The sequence below is a fragment of the Staurois parvus genome, unplaced genomic scaffold, assembly GCF_062004578.1.
Source record: "Staurois parvus isolate SC_StPar_1 unplaced genomic scaffold, SC_StPar_1.0 ptg000170l, whole genome shotgun sequence".
In the NCBI taxonomy this organism is placed as follows: domain Eukaryota; kingdom Metazoa; phylum Chordata; class Amphibia; order Anura; family Ranidae; genus Staurois; species Staurois parvus.
Window position 1 is genome coordinate 4356328 of NW_028317966.1, and position 23483 is coordinate 4379810.

Genomic DNA, 23483 nt, shown 5'->3' on the forward strand with positions numbered 1-23483 from the left:
ATCCTCAAAAAAAATCAAAAAAAGCTCCACATAGTGCATTATCAATAAAGTATATATAGCACTCCACACGTGTTTCATATAAGTGCAAAACGTGAGAAAAACAACCACAGCAACTTGTGTCACAACAGTGATGTGATATACTAAGTGTATTCGCTACAATGGTGTCAAAATTCTCATGCTTATAGATTATATACCCTTACCAAAAAACAGAATCTCAAGAGCGTTTATAAGATACAATTTAGTCTCCTTGTCTCCACTCTCCAATCTCATCCCCTCCTGGTATCATCAGCCAGTTCCTTGGTCACTCCGATCCATCCAGGAAACAAGGGACAATAATAGTGTAAATCCGCAAAATATCTTTAAAATATACTTTAATATATCAGCTTAAATGTATACAATGACAATCGCGCATTTCCAAGAAAGACTCCCCTGCCTGGGGATAGCCACGCAGCTCCTGGGTGGATGTCCTCACGATTCCCCACTCCAAGATGGCCACCGTATTACTTCCGGTTCCTGCTATTGTACGTCCAACGTCACACCCGCTGACGCGTTTCATCACATCCGGGACTTAATCTTAAGGGATAAGCACATCGGACCAACGCTCCTTGTTATAGTCAATTCAGCCAATTTATTAGGATAATGCGGAATTGTTCAAGGCTTAAAGAATATGTGGAGCAATCAGAATTAATAAAAGAAAGATTTATCCAAAAGGGTTATGACCCAGGTATGTTAGAAAAGATTAGGTTCCAAGTAAGTAAGAATTATAGTGGAGAAAACAAATTGGAATATCATCCTAAAGGAACCTTAAAGAAAAAGAAGGGGGTGGAATTTGCATTTTTATCTCGTTTTAATTGCCAATATAAAGAGATTGAAACAATTTTTAAAAAATACTGGCCTATTATTAGAAAGGACAAAATTTTGGGTCAGATAATACCTGAGAAACCATCTTTTATTTATAGAAGAACAAACAATTTACGTGATGTTTTAGTCCACAATGTTATCTCCTCTCCCAAGAAAAAGAATATCAATATGTTTAATTTGCAAGGTTTCTACCCATGTAAAAAATGTTGCATTTGTAAAACAACGAGGACTACAAATAAGGTTATATCTAAGTTTACTTCCCAGAATACTGGGGAAAGTTTTAAAATTGAGAATTTCATCACCTGTAGAACGGCTTTTGTAACGTATATTTTAGAATGTCCGTGCCACCTGCAATATGTAGGTAGGACATCGAGACCCCTCTATAAAAGACTTAGAGAGCATGTCACTAATATAAAGAAGGGTAAAAAAAGACCACTGTCTATCTAGACATTTCAGGGATGTCAATGAGTGTAATCCAGAAGCCCTGAAATTTTGTGGCATTGACTCTGCAGATACCCATTGGAGGGGGGGGTGATAAAATCAAGCTTCTATCACAAAATGAAACATTTTGGATCTTTCAATTACGGACTCTCAAATCTAGAGGATTAAATGTTGAGCTAGATTTGAACTGTTTTATTTATAATTTTTAAGAATATCGGTAGTTTTATATATATATATATATATATTTTTTTTTTTTATTAATTTTAAGTATTATATAGATATAAAAGGAAGGATATAGGTATGGGTAGGGAGATAAGCTATTATGAGGTTACCCATATTGAATTATATAATTTGTATCTATTGAGTAATAGAGGACGTTGAACGTACAATAGTAGGAACCGGAAGTAATACGGTGGCCATCTTGGAGTGGGGAATCGTGAGGACATCCACCCAGGAGCTGCGTGGCTATCCCCAGGCAGGGGAGTCTTTCTTGGAAATGCGCGATTGTCATTGTATACATGTAAGCTGATATATTAAAGTATATTTTAAAGATATTTTGCGGATTTACACTATTATTGTCCCTTGTTTCCTGGATGGATCGGAGTGACCAAGGAACTGGCTGATGATACCAGGAGGGGATGAGATTGGAGAGTGGAGACAAGGAGACTAAATTGTATCTTATAAACGCTCTTGAGATTCTGTTTTTTGGTAAGGGTATATAATCTATAAGCATAAGAATTTTGACACCATTGTAGCGAATACACTTAGTATATCACATCACTGTTGTGACACAAGTTGCTGTGGTTGTTTTTCTCACGTTTTGCACTTATACTTTATTGATAATGCACTATGTGGAGCTTTTTTTGATTTTTTTTTGAGGATCTGAGTGAGAGCTGACTTGTGAGGATCTTCAAACAATACAAAGAGTGACTTTGAGTGAGACATTGTATTAATTTTTCACTTTTTCATATTTTTTTTTTTTTAATAATTCTTGGAGTTCAATTGGACACTGCTATATAGAGCACATATGGGATAATTCACTGATTATTTGAATTATTATTTATTGCATTACTGAGTGAGTAGGGTTTACATCACTAGAGGGGGGAGGATTCCTTGTAGATAAATATTTTTGACTCCCTGCTCAAAGTTAACCCTTTGATCGCCCTTCATGATAACCCCTTCCTGCCCAGTGCCATTAGTACAGTGTCAGTGCTTTTTTTAGCACTGATCACTGTATTGGTGTCACTGGGGATGTCAGTGACAGCAAGTCAGTTCTCCCCAGTGTCAGAATGTCCACCGCAGTCCCACTATAAGTTGTTGACCACCATTACTAGTATAAAAAAAAATCCCAGTATCTATACCGCCATTTGTAAAACGCTATAACTTTCACGTAAACCAATTATTTACACGTATTGGGATTTTATTTTTTAGCAAAAACATGTAGCAGAATACATTTTGGCCTAAATTTATGACGAAATTTGATTTTTAAATTTTTTTACTGGATATGTTTAATAGCACAGTCAAAAATATTGTTTTTTCTCTCAAAATTGTTGGTCTTTTTTTTTTCACAGTGCAAAAAAAGTTTAAAAAACACACAGGCGATCAAATACCACCCAAAGAAAAAAGGACGTAAATTTAATTTGGGTGCAGCATTGCAGTCAGTTAAAGTATTATTGTCAGTTAGAGTAACGCAGTGCCGTAAAGCAAAAAATGGCTTGGTCAGGAAGGGGGGTAAATCCTTAGGAGGGCAAGTGGTTAATAGGAAGCTTGATTTCAGGTATTTTGTCAGTTTGTACAAATAACTGTGAAGAGCTTTTATTTGTGTTTCATTTCCTTATTTTTTTTGTTTACTTTTTTTTTTTTTTCGTTCAGATCCGCCTGCCTCCCCCCAGCCATTCTTGCCTAGGTAGTGTGCGGAGCTAGCACACGTCATCAGGATTGCAAAGGCCAGTTATAGGTTGGGGTAGTTGCTGTTTGTATACAGCATCGGGGGCTTGGCTGTCTGAAACCAATACTTCTGATGGCTGAGGAGGACCAAGATGGTGATACAAGACCCCAGCTGTCTGAACCTAGAAGAGACGTCTGGTGATTAAGGAGATGGTGGAGCAGGACACAGGTAGTGGCACCTGATCAGCGGATCACATTTCCTCTTTACCCCTTTATTGCCACGGCCATAAGGTTTACAGTGGCAGCGGTGGGGGGGGGGGGTACATTCCACAAGCCAACTGTTTGCTTTATAATTAAAGTCATCCTGTGGCTGAATAGGTGGTTCATCGCTTTGTAAGAGTCCACAACTGTTATTGAGTGTGGGAGCAAAGGAGGTAAGCACCGCATAGTAATATTGGTACTAATTATTTTTAAAGAAGACTGCCCAACGCAGGGGCGGACTGACCATTTGGAAACTCTGGCACTGCCCGAGGGCCCGGGGTCAGTAGAGGGCCCCATGAGATGCCCCTGGTACCTTTTTCATAGGCTTTTTTGAGTTTGGGCAAGGACACAGGGGCCCAATGATCCCCTATTGCCTGAGAGCCCCATGAGTTGTCAGTCCACCCCTGGCCCAACGGCACTATAGACTACACAATTATGTGACTTCAATTTTATTGATGCTTGCACGGACATTGGTTACACATCACTGTATAGGGCAGAGATTTGAGTTATTTTGAATTTGCAATATAAGAGTGATATACCCTATCTTAGCAGCAGCCTTATATACTTATATTTTAGTATTAATCATATAATATTTTGCAGCGATTTCACATATCATTGTTTTGCACTTTTTTTTGGTAACACAGTTATACTATAGTCCTGGCACAAGTAGTTGTGGTATTTATATATATAGAGCAGCATACTGACGTGATTTTAGTGAAAGGGTGATAGGTGCACTTTAACAGAGATGATCATGTCCTCCTGAATGGAAAAGCAGATAAACTATTGTCAAATGGACATACTCGGATCTCTGCGAGAGGTTGTATTTACTCATTACATAGCATGTGTAGCCCTTTTTTGTGGGCTTATGGGAAATGGCCCTCTCAAAACAGGATATTGTGCTAAACCTTTAGATAAATAATAGAACTGGAACCTTTGCCAAGTGGAAAAGTGGGTTTGCTAATAAATCGGCAGTGCCTCCACCCAGGACAGGGCCTTAGTGAACAGAGGGGATTTCTTTCCTGGGAAATGAATCAGTAATCTAAAGAAAAACTGCTGCAACCAGTATATAACATTACCCCTGAGTATATAGATGGACATACCCGTATAAAAATACTACTGTATAGTTAAGTCCAGGCACTAGGAAACCTTGAGTTATGCTGGCCATGCAACAGTACAACTTTACTAGAACGTTTGTATGGACATACTGAAAAATCGTTCATTGGAGCGTTCCATCTTGCCATGAAGTCTAACTTTCAAAAGCCCTTAACTTTTCATCTAGACCAGCAACTTGAGTGGAATATTAGACATATTAAATGGGTTGCTTTTGTGCCTAGAAGATGTGCAATACAATAGATATGATTTTCCTGAACTAAAACCACATTCACAGTTAGAATTTTGTTCATTTGAGAAACATTTTACATCCTGCTCCTTTACGTTTTCTCATCGCTATGGTCAAAACCTATTGGCTATTTGACCACACTAATTATTAGAAAATGTAACAAACTTAAAAAACAACAACATTTTTTTAATAAAATTTCTCTAGTGTATGACCAGCTTTACTTGGGCACGCTAAAACATCGATCAAAGAATGCCCAAGATATATCAAGCAGGCAAAAAAGTTAATTTCTACTTCCATAAAGTTAACAATTAATGTATTAACAAACTGATATCGCTTGAGGAATATTTTACAGGATAAGCATGAAATGTGAACTTGTTCCTATAAAATGTAGAACGTTGCTATTTTATTGTGGTGAGCGGTTTTAATGAACTAACATAACTGCCATATATACCAAATGTTCTTTTTTGAGCCCTATGAGATTGCAGTGGGCAGCATTTCATTTACAAAGAAATTGTATGTACCATTTTATTAAATTAAGAGCAGCAGAAACATATTGCATTTAATTAAAAATCCTCCAATGCACAATGCACAGTCAAGTGAATATAATTATGGAACACTTGACTGCAGTGCATAACTATATGCGTGGTTAGTGATCTATGAAGATTTTACATCTGTCTCCATGCACTTTACATGAGTAACATATCTGAATAACCCCACTTCCACCATTTTGATTAGTATGTTCCTGGAAATTGCTAGATTGACTGATATGTATGCAGGCATTGATCAAAATGCCAAGTCACTAGAAAACATAATTAATGCAATTATTCCGGAAGACAAAATACCATTTGCACATATGGGATAAGACTTTTTCCTAAGTCTGTTGAAATATTCACTTAGGTGGTAGCTTCTGAAGCATCCAAGAATGGAACCAGTATCCATGGCATAGAAGAATATGAAGGTAGCATAAAACTGGAGAGTTGAGTTTCACTTTGTATTAACAATACCAGTTATATAATCTTTAAAAATCTACCATTAACATTACAGCCAGCATAGAAGTAAGGAAGCTATTACAGCTATGTGCACTATATATACCTATCCTATTAAAATTTGAGGACATCTCTTCTGAAGGCTTTGAAAGAATATAACACACATAACAGCAAAAGCTCTCATTTATCAAAGTGTGTTTTATAAGCATTGGCTTCACAGCAACCAGTCAAATCAAATCTGCTCTGCAAAGTAGTGATTAGAGAAAAATTTGAACCCAACCATGGCAATGTAGACAGTTATTCGGTAAGATACTTTGCTAAACATGGCTCAGAGCTGGGTTAAACCGCCCTTCTGTACAATAAAATTCTCATTATTGTCAGTTCATTAGAGCTGTATGTATGACATTTTTCCCTGTTCACATATGTTTTATTTGACCAAGATTCTGCACCACTTGAGACTTGCTAAAAACTTACTAGTGGCTCGTTTAAAGTGACAGCTTTTAGGAACCACCATTAAGATCTGTGTTTAACCTCCCCAAACTGGAGCTTTAACAAGCTATGTGAAGCTTACTGAGAGCTTTGAACAAGCTTTGTAAAATGTTACGTTACACAATGCTGAACATGTGAAAGTCTGTCAGCAGTTAAGTTGCCATTTCATGTGAAAAGATACCAATTCCATACCCAAGTAATATTTCTGTTTGTAAGTGTAATTTTTTTTTTTTGGGTGGGGGGGGGAAGTTGGGGAGGAATGGAGTTCAAATAACTCATCTATCTTAAATGAATGAAATATGCAAATATTGTGGAAATGCTTTGAAACAACTTAAACTCACTGTAAGGGAAGGATTGCCCATAGTAAAGATTGCACATATAGATGCACAGGCCAGCAGGTAGCCATGCACATGCCTGGGCACTTTAGCACTCATCACTAACAATGGCGCAAAACTATTTAAACTGGGCTGCGGCACTGGCTCATTGCTGTCTGATCGACAGTTTCCGGGTAAAATGTTATCCCTTCCTGTACCTGACCCACTGTTACTGACACAGCTTGCCTCCGACTACGCTGGAACACCACCTGCCTGAACCCTTGCTTGTCTCTGGATTTTGCCTTTGCCTCCTGTGAAACCTAATCTGCTCCACCATTGCTGTCCTTGGCCTGAACTCTGACTACTCTTTTGCCTGCGGTTTGTGCCTGATTCGACCATCCGCTACTGATCCGGCATGTCTGACTCTGCATCCTGTCTTATCCTGCTGACTGGTTCTCTACTTACCTGGTAATCACCAGTCTTCCCAGCATGGACAACCTGTAATCTGCCAGTCAAGTATCTGCCAGTCAGTTGTCTTTCCGTCCAACGTTTGCAACGGATGCCTACATTCTATTGGTCAGTAGTCCATCCTTCTCTTCAAACCATCTGTGAGCCCTGTCAAGGCCCAGCAGCTACCTGCGGTCTCCACCATCTGACTCCTCACTGGAGAAGCACCAACTACCTGCCCTCAGACTGCTGGACAAGCTCACTGTGCTCTTATGGCTTCTGTCGCCCATCCAGGGGTCCTTGAGCCAGAGTTGTAAGAGGCCTTTCTCTTCATGTCAACCTCTACCACCGGCTACGTGACACAATCTTTAAATTAATGTTGCCTTGCATAGGGCTCCATGATGTGAGAATGGTAATCTGACAAGTTTGGCTCCTTCTAATGACAAGAAGAACTGTTTTCAGGGTGATGGTATGATCAGTGTCAGCTTTTACACAGTGATCACATGCAGGTTAGAGGCTTCATTCACAAAATAAACCTTCACTTTAACAGTTACCATTGTTAAATTTACTTATGGTATTTAACCACCTTCTGTCCGCCGTATAGGGAAATGACGGACGGGCGGGATTTCTCGTTCTTGGAAAACAACATGTGACATCCTCCCACTCTAGCTGCACATGTGCGCCCCCAGCGGGCGTGTGGCAATCAGTGGTGCGCTGTGTCCCTGGGACACAGTGGATGACCAATCGTGGTATAGAGCAGATGACTTAGGCTCTACCATGTGATCAGCTGTGTCCAATCACAGCTGATCACATGTAAACAGGAAATGCCAGTTAGCAGTCCTCTCCTCATGCTGACAGCGCATGAGGAGAGGGGAGCCAGTAAGCAGCATTCCTCAGAGGGGGAATCTACACTGGATAATCAGGGCACTGATCATCAGTGCTTTGATGATCAGTGCAGCCCCATCAGTGCTGCCTTTCAGTGCCCATCATTGCTGGCAATCAGTGCCCATCAGTGCTGCCAATCAGTGCACATCAATGCCAGATATCAGTGTCCATCATTGCCACCTATCAGTGCCCATCACTGCCGCCTATCAGTGCCACCTATCAGTTCCAACCAGTGCTAGTCAGTGCTGCCTATCAGTGTCCATCAGTGCTGACTATACATGCCACTTATCAGTGCCACATATCCGTGCCCTTCAGTGATCCCTGTCAATGTCCAACAGTGCCACCTATCAGTGCAGTCTATTAGTACCCATCAGTGCTGCCTATCAGTGCCCGTCAGTGTAGCCCATCAGTGCCCGTCAGTGTAGCCTGTTAGTGCCCGTCAGTGTAGCCCATCAGTGCCCGTCAGTGTAGCCTGTTAGTGCCCGTCAGTGTAGCCTGTTAGTGCCCGTCAGGGCTGCCCATCAGTGCTACATATCAGTGCCCTAAGGAATACTTTTTTCAAAATTTTGTCTTTTTAGTTTCTTTAGTAAAAAACAAAAAACCCAGTGGTGATTTAATACCACCAAAGAAAGCTCTGTCTCAAAAAAATTATAAAAATTTGGTTTGGGTACAGTGCTGCATGACCGTGCAATTATCAAAGTGCGACTGCACTGAAAGCTGAAAATTGGCCTGGGCAGGAAGGGGGTGAAAGTGCCCAGTAGGCAAGTGGTTAAAAACTATTTTTTTAGAAATATGTTATGTTTTTTAAAATTTTCTTCATTAAAGCATACAGAGATTGCCAAATTTGACATCTAGGTTTCAATATCCTCTGATCATAAAAGGGCTAAACATAATTCAGCAGATAAAATGTTTTCAGTTTCTGTACATCAGTTTTATGCCCATGTGTCACTGTACAAGAGGATTGTGGACAAGTTCCTTTATATCACTTATCATCTGAAAGGGCAACTTTAAAATCGGCAAAGGAAGTGATGAATGACTGAGGCAGTAGAATAGTCTTTTGCAATTTGCAGGTTTGGTGCACATCTTTCTAACAATAGTGCTAATAACCCACTGAACCAGTGATGTGTGATTACCTTCAGGGATTCTCTAAAGGATCAAATACTTTCAGGGAAAGTACATTTCAAGCATATCAACAATGATCTTAGAGCCTAGTGTATACCATAATTATCGAAAGTACATGCTACTGTCAGTATTGCTATGGTTACGTCTATCACTTTTGCCTTACTGTGGAACTCCGTCCTCTGATGTTATACAAATTAATATATTGTCTTGATCCCGTCTGCATTACGGGAGAACGTACTAGAAACTTTGCACGGACTGCGATCCGTATCTGTCTATCATTTGTTTACCTTTCATACTTCAATAAAACGTTTTTTTGGAAAAAAAAAAAAAAAACAATGATCTATAAGGAAAAATCATCAAGAGCTTCCTGTAGTAAATGTTCATTTTTTATGTCTTAAAAAAACAAATTTTACATACAAGTATTGATTGTAGTTTTGTCATCTGAACACTTTACATGGGAATGTTATGTATGGTTTTAAATTTCTAATTATGTTATGTTATAATGTAAAATAGACACTTTAAATTGGCATATATTGTGTGATATTGTGTTGATTATCATGTTCTTTTACTCTATATAGGATATTAGAGGCCAGCTGGGGGGGCTCAGTAAAAACAATATGCCAGCCACACATGCATAGACAAACCTAAGAAATCAACGAGCAGTTTTGCTTTCATGTTGCTACCTACAGGGGCGAATTTGCCGCAAGACAAACTAGGCATTTGCCTAGGGCGGCACTTTTCAGGGGGGCGGCACGGTGGCAGTGCCGCCCCCCCTTTCCCACGGAAGGGACACTTCCATGGGAAAGGGACAGGGGCAGGGCCGCCATGGCTGAGGGACCGGCTGCAGAGGAAAGCAGAGTGGTGGGCGGATCCCCGGTGTGCGCTCAGAGTGCATGAGGGACGGGGCCCGCTGTCAGTGTGCCGGTGTAGCAGCAAGATGAGTCCCCCATGAAGATCCGGGATCTGCAGGAAGGCAGAAGAGGACAAGGTCAGGGGGGCGGAGCCAGCCCGCTCCTTTGCAGCCGCCGCCGGAGATTGTGGGGGAGAAGGGACACAGGCACAGGAATGATCCTGACACCATCTGGAGGAGCCGCTGCTGGACAGGTAAGTGCTTGGAGGACTGGTGCTCCCTCGGTCCTGTCTCACTGTCCCCTGATACACTGCCGCCCCACCTGTTCTACTTCCCTCCCCTGTCCCATTGCCCCCCATCCATCACACTGCCCTCTGCCCCCACATCACCCTGCCCCACACCTGTTCCACTTCCCCCTCCTGTCCCTCTGCGCTCCTCCTGTCCATCTGCCCCTCACCTGTCCCTCTGCATTCCTCTTGTCCAGCTGCCCCAGTTCTGTCCCATGCTCCCTGTCACACTGCCCCCCACCTATCCCTCTGTGCTTCTCCTGTCCCATTGCCCCTCACCTATCCTTCTGCGCGCCTCCTGTCCATCTGCCCCTCACCTGTCCCTCTGCGCTCCTCCTATCCCTCGGTGTTCCTTCTCCTGTCCCACTGCCCCTCACCTGTCCCACTGTGCTCCTTCTGTCCCACTGCCCCTCACCTGTCCCACTGTGCTCCTTCTGTCCCACTGCCCCTCACCTGTCCCACTGCCTTGATCCTGTCCCATGCCCCCCCATCTGTTCCTCCTTGCTCCTCCTGTCCCACTGCCCCTCACCTGTCCCACTGCGCTCCTCCTGTCCTACTGCCCCTCACCTGTCCCACTGCGTTCCTCCTGTCCCACTGCCCCTCACCTGTCCCACTGCACTCCTCCTATCCCACTGCCCCTCACCTGTCCCACTGCCCCCCACCTATCCTTCTGCGCTCCTCCTGTCCCACTGCCCCTCATCTGTCCTACTGCCCCTCACCTGTCCTACTGCCCCGATCCTGTCCCATGCCCCCCATCACGCTACCCCCTAACTGTCCCTCTGCGCTCCTCCTGTCCAGCTGCCCCTCACCTATCCTTCTGTGCTCCTCCTGTCCCACTGCCCCTCACCTATCCTTCTGCGCTCCTCCTGTCCCCTGCCCCCCCCCGCACATCTAAATTTGTCCCACCCTTTCATCTGCAAACTCCACCCCTTCCTCTTTAGGCTCTACCTCTTCCTATTATAGCTCTGCCCACTGACACCGATGGGGCACTATTCCTCCCACTGACACCAATGATGGGGTACGATTCCTCCCACTGACACCAATGATGGGGCACTATTCCTCCCACTGACACCAATGATGGGGCACGATTCCTCCCACTGATACCAATGATGGGGCACTATTCCTCACACACTGACACTAATGACGGGGCACCATCATTGGTAGGAATAGTGCCCCATCATTGGTGTCAGTGGGAGGAATCATGCCCCATCATTGGTGTCAGTGGGAGGAATAGTGCCCCATCATTGGTGTCCATGGGATGAATAGTGCCCCATCATTAGTGTCAGTGGGAGGAATCGTACCCCATCATTGGTGTCAGTGGGAGGAATAGCGCCCCATCGGTGTCAGTGGGCAGAGCTATAATAGGAAGAGGTAGAGCCTAAAGAGGAAGGGGTGGAGTTTGCAGATGAAAGGGTGGGACAAATTTAGATGTGCGGGGGGGGGCAGATTTTAGTCACTGGCTACATATAACATTTTTGAGGGCTCAATTCAGAATGTATACTCCAAATAGTGGTCCAAATTTTGTCTTCATAAGAAAGATCCAGGATTAGAATAAACGTCAAAGAAGTAAGGGTGACATTCTATGTAATGGACCATTGCCTGTGACAGTTTTATGCAGCTGTTGACCCAGCATATGAAGTATTATTATTATACAGGATTTATATAGCGCCAACTGTTTGCTCAGCGCTTTACAATATAACAGGAGACAATACTGCAACAATAAAGTTCAATACAGGAGGGATAGGAGGGCCCTGCTCCTTGGAGCTTACAATCAAGGAAAGTAGGCTAAATGGCTAGCCCTTCCGCCTGGCAGTACTAGGGTCGTTGGTTTGATTCCCAACCATGGCACCACCTGCCTGGAGTTTGCATTTTCTCCCTGTGTCTGCATAGGTTTTCTCCGGGTACTCTGGTATCCTCCCACACTCCAAAGACATGCTGGTAGGTTAATTGGCTCTGGTCTAAATTGACCCTAGTATGTGTATGTATGAATGTGAGTTAGGGACCTTAGATTGTACGCCTCTTGAGGGTTAGGGACTGATGTGAATGTACAATATATATATGTAAAGTGCTGGGTAAATTGACAGCGCTATATAAGTACCTGAAATAAATAAGTATAATCAGACACCCTTAAGGTAGCAAGTGGTTGGACAGCTACCTAGCCAACCATATGTTACAGAACATAAACAATACATAATGTATACAAACAGAAAACATGCCTAATAAAAAAAAAGGGTGATCTTAAAACAAATCTAAAACAAAAACAGAGCAGTCTGGTGGCAAGTATTGGTACTAATGCAACAAACTTTGACCACAACGGTAGAGCATATTTCAGTTTGTAAAAAACCCCTGGAGTGTTAGAAAATTGTGCAAGTTAACTTGCACTGAATCCCATGTGATCAAATGAAAGAGGGGAACATGTGTGAGGTTAAGGGAGTATTGCAGAGACACAAAATCAGCTTGTAGAAAAGAAAACAAGTTAAAAAAAAAAAACTTAATTGCTCGAACATTATTTTTAATAGAAGCACAAGCCAACTGGGACAGCCTTTAGTACTAGCCCAGTGACTCGAAGGATGCCTCGTATCCATACACACGCCTGATTAACTGCTCACTCCTCGTACTGCCAACAGTGCTAAGTGTCAATAGCTATGTATAATTGGCCCCATTGGTGCCCTGCTGTCTCAGTTCATTCGTGTTTAACAACATATTAAGACTGGTTGTTTAACCGCCTCAACGCAAAAGAATTTGTGAAAGCTGAAGAAGCCTTGATGAAACTTACAGAACGCACTTGTACCAAGATGATTTCCAACCTTAGAGCCAATGCTAACCTAAACTATAACTTGAGGCAAAACTTTTTTTTCTATAGCTTAAGATGGAGCTGAGAGGGATTAGAACACCTGTCAAGTGTCATTGCTGTCTGTGCCCGTTTGGGAGATTCACAATCTCTATTTGTGCTGGTGACTGTTATCACCAAAAGGTGAAAGTAAAAGAAAATCCCAAAGTTTGGGTTGTCACCAGAAAAGGAAAAGAGTGGAAAATCTTCCAATGGTAACACTAGTACTGGTGACCCCTATGACAAACGGGGATTCCCTCACTTCGGAGGGATTTCCTCTTGCTTTTTGTTTGGGTATGGGACAGAATGTTGCTGATTTCTTTGGAGTAGTGCCACTTCCATTACTGTAGACGGGTTATCAAAAGTGCAGGATAAGCACTATTTTTAAAAAATATATTTTATTAAAAATATGTTTTTATTTGATTAGGCATTGTCCCATAATCATGTGTTTTTTTTTTTCATTTTTGATCAGTTTTCCAATATTTTATTCTTTTCTCGCCTGCCCGGGCTTGAGAAAGGGGCATTATAGCCTAGAAATGTGTTGCCTTTTATCCCTGTGGTTTCCTGTTCCGGCCATGCTGTGTATGCAGTGCACTTAATGTCTGTGTCCCTCCTGTGTTTGTGCACCGGTCAGGCTCTCTCCTCTTTGCCACCTGCCTCTCATGCACCAGTCCTAGTTGAGATGACACAACTGAGCCTTGTGTGGATCCTGGCTCTCCTCCCCATCTACACTTGCCTATCTGTGATACTCTGTGAGCTGATGACTGCAAGGTTGGATGTCCCCATGTAAAACACACAATTGGATGCTGTTTTCTTCCTAGTAAAGTGAATTTTATTCGGACATCACCCTGCTCTCTGCCTTTTGTTTCTCCTGTCATGGGATATGAAGTGAAGGTAAATCACTCAGTCTGTCATTTATATAACTAACTGCAGTAAGATTTAGAAACTTCCCCACATGTGCTTCTGTGTGGGACTTCATTGTCTTGTTATATGATTCTTTGCTGTCCAACCTCCCTCTCTGTCCCCAGACTATAATAAGACTACAATTGGTAATGGTGACAATACCCTAAGGCTAAGTTCACACTATAACCTGCTATCCAGGTGCATTTTCTGAGCCACATCCAAAATGTGCTGCATATTTAATTTTGTGTGTACTATAAAATCATGTTGAATTTTTAAAAAATAGATTATTTCCACTTTAGCCAATGGCAGTTTTTAAAAGAGAAAAAAGTTGAGAAAGATAATTAAATGAGAGAAGATGGAGTCTGGGGTTAATAGGAGGCTCATTTGGGTTAATTATAATACGTACAGCTTCTGTGAGATAAGAAAGAAAACATCAGTTGGGGAAATTATCCAGCAGCTATTAAAGACTGAAATATGCACTTTATGCAAAATGCCCTTTAAAGAGAATGTGTAGTGGTTTTATACATAGGTTTTTATTTTATTAGGGTCAGGACTAAAACATACAACTATTAAAGATGTATATATATATATATTTCAATTGTCAGGTAATTAGACTATACTAAATAATAATTAAAAAGGTATTCTCAAAAGGAGATGGAGTTCTAGGCTCATTTTCATATCTCTATCTCTAGACCCTGTTGATGAAAAAAAAAGTTTGACGTTTACAAAGCTCTGTAACTCAAGTGACAATTTACACTCAAGAGGAATAAGGCAGTGAATCATCCCTCTACATCAGATGGCTCAGGCCCAGGTTGCAATAAGACAAAAAACCAGGCCAGACTGCATTGAGTTGATTTTTCCTGTGCTCTCTTTATATACAGCCTCCACTAAACAGTGTAAGAAGTTACCTTAATGGTCTCCTTACAAGAAGCAAAGCTTCTTAATGAGAAATGGGACACAAATTCTCAATCCTGATCAGAAAACAAAAAAGGAAGCTAAGACATGCATCTTAACAAGCTTGGGATCCCATTGGAATGAACTGTGCACTTTATTGGAAAAGCCAGTGTTGATGCTTGAGTTCAAATTAACTAAATTCTTGGGGGATACATCAAGCTCAGTAGCAAGACTGCATCAAATTTGAAGAACATGTTAGTACATAGTGGATACGGAACAGCAAGTGAAAAATCAAGCAATATCTACAAACTATCAAAAGGTATACAAGTGTGGTCATTGCAACATGTGCAAATATGTAGGAAAAAAAAAAGTTTTTCTTGGATGGTAATCAACAGAAATTGAACTCAATCCTTTGTAAATTACTCAACTGCATAAAAATCACAAGGTTTGTGGGACAAAATGTACATAGAAAATACAGCAGGAGAACCCACAGTTAGAAGAACACACTCAAGACATATTCGAAGCATTAGGACAAAGGAAAGTTCCTGTCAGGAATGGACTGGCCAGCAATAGTGGGACTCACCTGCCTTATGAGCTGCAGTACCAGGGCTGGCCAGCGGGTGCTCCCAGCAATCAGAGACTCAACCTTGCAGCCAGTCAAACACCTGGAACTAATTATACTGGTGTATTTAAGGGACATTCAGACCTGCAGACTCTGCCTTGGTGTGTTTTTCCTGGGCCCTGTATCCTGTTCCTGCATCCTGTTCCTGTCTTGTCGCTGACCCTGCCTGATCTGACCTCTGCTGACTTCTCCTGCTCTGACCCCGGCTCGCTCCTGACCATCCCTCTGCCTGACCCTCTGTACCACTCTGCCCGCTACCTGCTGAACCTGGCTTGTGACCCTGACCATTCTCCGCTTGCTCCCCCTGTACCTACCTGCCCGATTGATATTGACCCGGCCTGCCTGACGACGCTTGCATTGTATGTACTGTTATCTGTGGGTGGTTGGTTTGGTTTGTTTGCACTGTGTTATGTTTTAGTATTGCACTGCGTTTATGTTTGTATTGTTAGGGTTAATAAATTACATTGTTATAACATATCTGAAGTCTGCGTTTCCCTGCGTCAGTCACACACCTCTGGTCATACCCGGTAGCCCTGACAGTTCCTTATCAAAACATTTTAGAATATATCACCAGTCATCATTGAAGGGTTTCAAGCTTTGTGGGATCTACAATTAAATTATCTTCATGAAGAAAGCATAAAAACAGAATCCTTTTTCAAAGAGAAACATGCTAGATATATATTCAGAGGTCAGTTACGGATACTGTTTCTTTTCTGAGTCATTCTTTAATGAGTGTTGTAGCAGTTTCAACACTGCTTCTATCACTTTCTCATCATGTCTTCTCTGCTCTTTCACAGGTAAATTTCTGTCTGCAGCAAAATCCACATGTCCAATATCCTTGCCTTGTATGACTGATATTTGACACTGCTATGCTTACAGGTGAAACTCAAAAAATTAGAAAATCGTGCAAAAGTTCATTTATTTCAGTAATGCAACTTAAAAGGTGAAAACGAATATATGAGATAGACTCATTACATGCAAAGCAAGATAGTTCAAGCCGTGATTTGTCATAATTGTGATGATTATGGCTTACAGCTCATGGAAACCCCAAATCCACAATCTCAGAAAATTAGAATATTGTGAAAAGGTGCAATATTCTCGGCTCAAAGTGTCCCACTCTAATCAGCTAATTAAGCCATAACACCTGCAAAGGGTTCCTGAGCCTTTAAATGGTCTCTCAGTCTTGTTCAGTAGGAATCACAGTCATGGGAAAGACTGCTGACCTGACAGTTGTGCAGAAAACCATCACTGACACCCTCCATAAGGAGGGAAAGCATCAAAAGGTAATTGCAAAAGAAGTTGGAAATATTTTTATTTGAAAAAAAACTTGCAACCAGCAACAATTTTTATACAAAAATATCAAAAGATTAAATAACGTAAACATCCTACTTGGTAACAAACAAAGGAAAAAAAACGGATTACCCTCCTATATAAAACCCATAAAAGACAAAGAAAAACCTGATCATTAGGACCAGGACATATAATTTTTACCTACTTAAGGACCTTTATAAACCTCCATTTTACAGGAAAAAGTAAACAAGACAACAAAAGGAAGGCTTTAACAGCCTACCTATTATCCCTATGCCCCACCCTATTAGATTGTAAGCACTTATGAGTAGGGCCCTCTTTACCCTCTTGTTTCATTTGTATTGTAACTGTACTGTCTCCCTTTAAATTGTGAAACCCTGTACAAACTGTTGGTGCTATATAAATCCTCTATAATAACAACATTCTTAAAGGAGTCACAGCATACACTTTCATTTTATAACATCAACATTGTAACAGCAATACAAACAATGATTATTATTGATAATCCAATATAAGCTTACTTGAAAAAAATCACTTTTTAGGTTGTGAATGCTGCCAGGCTACTAGTTCTCTTGTAGCGCTCACCCCTGAAGGGGCCATTGGAAATGATCCAGGTCTCCCTTACCTGTTCAGAGACTGCTAAGCCCAGGTATCAATTCAAGAGAACACCGACAAACACAGTCTCAGTCTACAGTAGAGCAGGGGTAAGCAACCTTAAAGAAGTGGAGATCTAGCTGAACAACATGGGGGAAGTCAGAGATCACCGGGCACAGTGTCACCTCCTCACACCTGACTGAAACCTCTAATTGCCGTGCTGCTGTGTCGCAATCGCGTACATTGCACGTTTTTAATCAGGTGGTGAGGAGGCCACATATCACCTCCTCACCACCTGTCACACACTCGGATCACTTTTTAGAGGAGCAGCAGTGCCTACTGCATTTGTGAATGCACCCTTATTTCCATTCGGCATTGGCACCCTTAGGGCTCATTCACACAAAGTGGGGGTGGTAAAACCCTGTGGTTTAACCACTGTTTTACAGTCCCCAATACCCCCCCCTTTAGCTTCTGAGGCAGCAGCCAAAAGGTGTACATATGTCGCTGCAGGAATTGCACCCCCTGCTGCTTTTTGTGGGTGCTACCGCCTGCCAATGGTGACCCATTCAAGTAAATGGGACCATTCTGCAAGCGCACTGCAACTGCATACTTCTGTGGGGTCCAAGGGGTTAAAGCAGGTGGTGAGACAGCAACACAACACTGCCTGATTTTACCTTGTTTGCTGTACTGCCCAAGGTTGCAGGGCATTTGCAGAATTGCCTCATTCACTTGAATGGGTCATGCTCGGCAGGTGCTACACCCACCAACCACAACAGGGCATATAACTTCTGCTGCGGCATGTGTACACCCCTGGCTACTGCAGCTAAAAGTGTTGCTGTTGGGGCAGCGGTGGTTAAGATACATCTTAACTATAGGGTTAAACCAACCCCAAAACTGCAAATGTAAGTCCCTTATAAGGCTGCTTTTACACTGATGTGCTGAGGTTTACCTGCACCGCAAATGCAGCGTAGTGCATCTGAGACTTTCCTGGGTTCACTGTGCTTTGCCATAGATTTATTATATCCTGTAGGTGTGGTGCACTTTTTGAAAGTGCACCAAAACGCTTGCATTCAGGAGCACACCAAACCCACAGGATGTAATAGAAGTCTATGGCTAAGCAAAGAAAACCTGCAGGAAAGCTGCAGGTACACTGCAACCACAGCGCATCAGTGTGAAAGAACCCCTATACTATTATGCCCAGTGTATTGCTTCACAATGACCTGAAGATCTCTTCTTTCCTGCTGTTGGCACCAACCTGGATATCTCTAGCCGGGATAAGAGGTGGAGTGCAGTTGGTATCACTCTGCATGGTACAGGATCCAGCACTACAGAGGTGGCATCTGCTTATGTAGCTCTTGCTCCCTACTACAGTTCCCCTGCCTTGCCCTCTGTTTGATGCTCTGGGATGGCAGGTCAGCAAGTCTAGACCATGATCTACTAGGCACTTGGCAGTGACCCCCGGTCTAGAGGATATCGTTTTGTAAATGTATGTTAGTAATTGAACAGGAGAGAGAGATGAAGGTGCACAATACTCCAAAAAACACTAGCAGGTACAGGAGAGCAGATGCTCAAGCAAAAACCCTTCCGCAGAAGCCCTAAATATTGCTGGAGGTAGGTGGGGTGGGAGTCCTTTGCTAGCCCAGCTTCCAAAGGTAAACTTCCTTTAATCCAGGTTAACATACCGTAACAGGCTGCCTCCGAGGTCAGAGGCCCCAGGAGAAGAGAGCTCGGAACAAACCTTCCCAAACGTTTATCTTCTCCCCAGCCACCTTCTGGGTGCCCCCTCCCATGGATTGGGTGAAGTAAATATTCATAGCCCAGATATTAATCCTCCTACTCTATTTCTGAAAGTATCTTACAGAGGCAGGCAGGAGCAATCAGCCTCCAGGTTTAGGGATAGATCTGACCAGACTTGAAAAATGAAATGTTGCTCTACAGCAGAACCAAAAAAAAAAAAAAACCTATCTAACCTAGACCAGGGTGCTACAATCGTTTTCCCACACTTTCTGGATTTACTGCATGTGTTTCAGCTTCTTCTTTACTGAAGACTTTTCTAAGGATTACATATCCCATCGTACCTTGCTGCCTGCAGGCTGTGATTCCTGTACTGACTCCGCCTCCTGACACTATTCCTCTCAGGACCAGTGCAGGCTATGTGAAATGTGTGACAAAACAGTACCTGCTCATAGGGCATAGTGAATAGGTGTCAGAGAATTCAGGTAATTGTATGGGAAGCCTCACAACGTAAGGTCATTTAGAGTATTACGAGTAAGCTAGTAATCACTGAAATACAATGTGGAAATTAATATATGATTTTACAATTTAACCATAGATACACTTTAATTCCATGACACTTAATAGACTACATATTACATTTGTTGCTATAAAGCAGCATTTGAGCGCTCCCCATTTGGTATGTGCATAAATGGAATAAATACCATTAATTGGAGGTCTATAATCTTTAGACTTTAAAGTATAACTGAAGGTAAAATATTTTTCATAACTTTGCATAGAGTGGAGAGGGATTAGAACCCCTGCCAGTTTGTATTGCTGTGTGTCCCCCATCAGGGAGATACACCCTGTCTTGCTTACCGTTATCATTGAAAGTATAAGAAAATGCCGAATTTTGGGTTGTCCCCAGAAAAGTAATAGAGGGGAAATGTTCCAATAGGGACACTAGTTCTTGGCTTCCAGGTATAGACTGAACTGGGTGTCCAGTGCTCTCTCTTATCTTTCTGGCTCCTTTCCCTGTAGGTTACCTACATTGGGCGGACAGCCACCAGCATAGGTAATTTGCTGTAATACTGATGAATTATGGTTATCACATGTATAGAAATATTGTGGTGGAAGATGCATAATTATATGCTGTTATAAGCATTCTTATGGTTTTTGTATACTCACAGTGCTCTTTCATTCTCCATATTTGAACCCCTGAAGAAGCCTACCCGGCAAAACACATTGGGATCTACCACCCTCCTAATACATCAGTCAGCTTATCAAGTCTACAATTATCTCAACATTCTATACTATCAAGGAAAGTGGTTTGGGGTTGATTGCACTTTAAGAACTATGATATTTCCATTGTTTTTACAAGTACACAAAATGTTTTTGTGTTTTTAGATATTTTGTAATAAAGCTTTATTATTTTTTACATTAGTATATTTGTGTGTTTATCCTGAGGGAACTTTTGCACCTTAAAAATCCCACATACCTTCTCCTCTTTAATTTTTGACAAAAGTATAAGAACATCCCAAATTTTGGGTTGTCCCCAAAAAAGTAATAGAAGGGAAATCTTCCAATAAGGACACTAGTTCTGGTGACCTGAGGGTCCCCAAGGAATTGCCTTAATTTGCATGGATTTCCTCCCAGTTCCTGTTTGGCTATGGAGCAAGAAGTGAAGGGAAATCTCCACCATGGGACACAGATGGCGGAAAAAAAAAAAAAAAAATCGGACGCGTTATTACCCTCTCTTACTCTATCCAAAATGGAAAAAAAAAAAAGTTCTGCTTACGGTTCTACTTTAACCATTTTGATAAGGCCAAACCTTGTGGAGAATAATAACAGCAATTTAAAAGTAAGTTGATACAATGTCTCCCCGTCTTGTCCATACCATTTACATAGAGCCTCATTCGAAATTTACTAACGGGAGTATATATAGATTTAGCGATTTTTAAAAGAAGGCAATACCCAATATCCAGTACTTCCTGACGAAGTCCATTACTGGATGTAACGCTCGCTGCCCCCTGTCCCCATTCTAGTGGCATGGATGAATGACTCACTGTGTGCTTACAGGAATCAGAAATAACTTACAACGGCAACCTGTACAGTGGCTGTGGGCCAGAGATAAGCAATTTCTGAAAGTACAAGCTGATATCAGCTCCCGATACATTCCACATGCTAAGAACAATAGCACTACAAGGATCAATGGTACTAGTTTGTACGTACAGAGGTAATACTCTATATGACTGACTGTCAGTATTGCAATTATATGCCTGTAATGCGGCTTGTCACTGCTTGAGTAACCAAGCTGGATTTTCTACTTGACAGCTATATCATTGCTACTGGTTTGTTGCTTTGTGGAAGGCGTTACAATCATTCTGCTTAATCTCTAATACAACTAACCCTATATGTCTGAATGCAATTGCTGTAATTTCAGGATTAACTGCTTGCCATGTACTTTCAGCTTTTTTTGCAGATGTGTGTGAAATGGCCGTAAAAGGCTGTGAAATGCCTTCCCCATTCCATCTACTTGCTTTAAGGCTGAGTTAATCTCTATGCCTAATGATTCGCATATATACTGGTGGGGTGATATGGAGGATATTTGAAGGTGGATAGACATCTATTTATGAATCTGCAATGGAAACATACATTTCAATATTATGAACTCCATGTCTGCAGTCAGGAGCCAGTGTTCAAGCCACATTGATTATCAACTAGAGCGATTAGTTCCAACATTAATCTGTTTTTACGGGGAAGGAGAAATGTGTGTGTGCGCCTTTTTGAATCTATACGAATTTTGTAATTATAAAAGTTAAAAAAAAAATCTTTTTGGGGTTAATCTTATTTTGTGGTGTCCATGTTACTGTCATTTGTATATTTACTTTATTATAATTTGTTTTTTAAATACATAGAAAACCAAGTATTTTAAATACTTATTTACAGTGCATTTCTGTTCCATTATTGGGATATGCCTTTGAACTTACTAAAGAAGAAAACAAAAAACCTGTAATTTTCTGTGTAACGGTGTACGATTAAATGTTATATTGTTTGTGAGCAATTATTGGCATTATTTAAAAAGTCCCTAAAAGTACAACTGCAGCCAAGATGTTTCTTTACTAGCTTTGGATAGAGTCATGAAAGATTAAAACTTTGGGTTTTTACTGTTACATGTCCATATTAGAAGGTCTTCCTTTCTATATGGTCTGGTCTCTCTTCCAAAAGGAAGACAACCCAACCAGAACACTACTTGCATGGGTTTGCATGTTATACCTCTGCTAGTGTGGGTTTCCTTCAGGTACTCTGGTTAATTGTGGGTGGGGCCTAGGAGACCTAGTGGGGGACACTGGAACTACACCCATGAATTGCTTAGGTTCTAGGCAGTCGTTTGCATTCATGCAAAAATCAGCATAAAGGCATAACTCCAGACTTAGAAGTGAGCATGTTAACCCTCTTAACCCATGGCTAACTGTTAACACTAAGCACTACAAACACTGCCACAGTTAAAGAACACCAACTCCCAGGTATGCAGCATTTATGAACCAGTGCCGCAGAGCCTGTACCGGCATCCACAACCCAACAATACCGGTCACCTCACTCCCAGTGACATGTCCACAGTTACTAATGGATACAGGAAATAAAACTCACTCTAACTTCATGCTTGCTCTCTCTCCGGACCCCTTCTGCATCTCTCCCATGACTCCAAGGCTAGGTCACTAGGTACTCCGTGCTGTAGGTCAGATTAAAAAATGTGGTGAACCGGCTGCTAGTGAAGGGGACAAGCACAACATCCCTTCAATATCAGAGTAACCGCCACTCTAAGCCAAGTCAACCATTTCCTGGCTGGTTGGCTGCCTTAAGCCTACACTAGATGAAAAACTACATGCTGGACTAAAATGCTCTGCATCTCCTCTAACCCACAGTCCCCCTGTTACAAGCCCTGTTTTTTGGATACTCCATGCAATGCACCACTTAGGAAGATACTTCAGACCAGGTATTTAACAGTTAACAGTAACTTTACTGAAGAAAGGCAAACATACTGGAACAGTTCTTGTAAAGCTGCTTCTCACATGAAATCCTGAACAAAAGGTGCTTTAGTGCCCATAAGGTCATCATACCTGAATAACGTACCTGAAATACAGAGTCCATAGTAATTTAGAGGTAAGTGTCTATGATTGGCAAATAATCCACAAGAGGTTGCACAGAGTCTATATAGTCCATGATCAGCAAAGATCTTTTAAGGCAGTAAGTCCAAGATTAGTAGTTAAGAGTCCTCAGGTTCCCAGTCCCTTAGAGAACCCTGTCTGTTTCTCCACCCGCAGCTGAGGGCTCAGTCCAGCAGCATAACAGCCTACATTTAAACAGTGTTTCCAGCAGCTCTCTCCTGGGACACTAAAGAACCCCTTTTTATGTAGATCTCTAGAAAAGTGGTGGGAAAAACAAGCCA

The 23483-nt window shown here is 41.8% G+C and overlaps 1 long non-coding RNA gene across 1 annotated transcript in view; it reads left to right on the forward strand.

Moving 5' to 3' along the window:
• LOC149462704 (uncharacterized) overlaps window positions 1-20471 on the forward strand; it is an 81263-nt gene extending 60792 nt beyond the window's left edge. Inside the window, exons 2-3 of the long non-coding RNA XR_016312604.1 lie at window positions 16216-16297; window positions 20224-20471. This is a non-coding gene — a long non-coding RNA (uncharacterized LOC149462704). The remainder of the gene's footprint in view (window positions 1-16215; window positions 16298-20223) is intronic.
• Window positions 20472-23483: the final 3012 nt, after the last annotated feature.